The 1,681-nt window shown below is 33.0% G+C and overlaps 1 pseudogene; it reads right to left on the minus strand.

The window, feature by feature from the left end:
- Nucleotides 1–1,165: 1,165 nt before the first annotated feature.
- LOC149259907 (5S ribosomal RNA) lies at nucleotides 1,166–1,281 on the minus strand (annotated as a pseudogene).
- Between the last annotated feature and the right edge of the window lie 400 nt (nucleotides 1,282–1,681).

Genomic DNA, 1,681 nt, shown 5'->3' on the forward strand with positions numbered 1-1,681 from the left:
GACAATTAGATGAAAATGTTAGAACAATAACTCAAATGCCTTAATAGAAAATGCTCTTAAAAATCTTCACTTATAATATGTTATGACAAATGGAGCAAGTGAGAATTATGCAAATGAAAGCACAAGTAAATGATCGTAGATGAGATTACTAATTAGGAAATTAAAGATATACTACTTCAATCTAAAACACAAGTGAGATAAAGACGAATTACTCAATGTAATTTAGACCAAATAGCTAATGAGATCAAACAATTAGCAATGAAGTCTAGATTTATTAATGACCAAGTGAAGCAATCCAATAAATTAGATATAAATACAATGAAATGAAAATTAAATTAAAGAGTTATGGGATACAATAGAAATAAATCTAAAACTCACTCAAGAAAATGTATTTTTATTATGAGATTACAAAGGAATAATCCCTTAAATAGTAAAAGAGAATTTTCAATTGAACGTTTAAATACCCCTCCTGAAAATATTAATGAGAGAAAATACAAGGACTAATATAAACTTTAAGAAAATGAATTTCTAGCATATATTCTACTGGCAAGGAACGAAAAGAGGAATAACGCATTACCGCATCGTGATTAGTAAAACTAATAATCCCACTTTGAAGATTACAAATATGGGGCATAATAACTGAAGACGTTGAGTAACTCCAAAATTTAATACCAAAATAGCTTCAACAAAATAATAGTCAAAATTCACTTGTATTTGGGTTCGGTAAAGTCAAAATAATCTAACTCAACGACAGTTGGACAATCGAGTTAACTCAGCGACAACTCGAGTTATTAAATAATAAAGAAAAATAGACTTCGTCGTTTATGACAAAGCTTGATAACCCAAAACTGCTAAGTAGACTGATTGTATTAATTTTAACCATGAGTGAACTAGGCCATGGTGGGCACATGAAACTATATTCGAAGTAACAATTTAAAACAACATGAGCTTTCTCAAAATTTAACTTCCTTCACAATTGCATCAATTGAGGGGTGGATCACATAAGGATAGAAAACTTGAAAATTAAATTATTTGACTATCTTTCGAAGGACCCAAAATTTAATAATCCATAACTCCGTTCCCTCTGCGTGGAAGCACCCAAAAAAAATTATTGACAGTACCAAAAGTTACCATTAAATAAATCTTATTGCATTTCATTCTTTCACGGAAGCACTAGGACTTCCCGGGAGGTCACCCATCCCAGTGCTACTCTAGCCCAAGCGCGCTTAACTGCGGAGTTCTGATGGGATTCGGTGCATTAACGCTGGTATGATCGCACCCTCCCACTTCAAAGGGCATTCCGGGTGCTCTCTTACCGAGAGCCAACCTGAACACCATCAAAATATAACTATGCAGTAAGTATGCACTGAATAAAAAATTTACGTGTATAGTGAGGGTTTGTAGAAAAAATATGCGGCCTCCTGGAAGTAACCATCCTGTAACTTCAAAACATGTCAAGTTAAAAATTCCAACAAAATAATTTTTTTCTAAGATGCCCATAGGCCCTAAGGGTTGAGCCAAAGCTCTGATACCATATGTAACAGTCCAAAAATAAATATCTAATTAACTTTACTAATCAACATTTAATTTAAATCAGAGTGGCACTTATCTAGCCAGATAAACATGTAATTAATAAACTAAATGAATAGTGCTTACCTGTAGTAGAAGTAGGCTTACCGCA

This window comes from Pinus tabuliformis, chromosome 6 (assembly GCF_031772625.1).
Source record: "Pinus tabuliformis cultivar Carrire ecotype Pingquan chromosome 6, CPIR1, whole genome shotgun sequence".
Taxonomy (NCBI): domain Eukaryota; kingdom Viridiplantae; phylum Streptophyta; class Pinopsida; order Pinales; family Pinaceae; genus Pinus; species Pinus tabuliformis.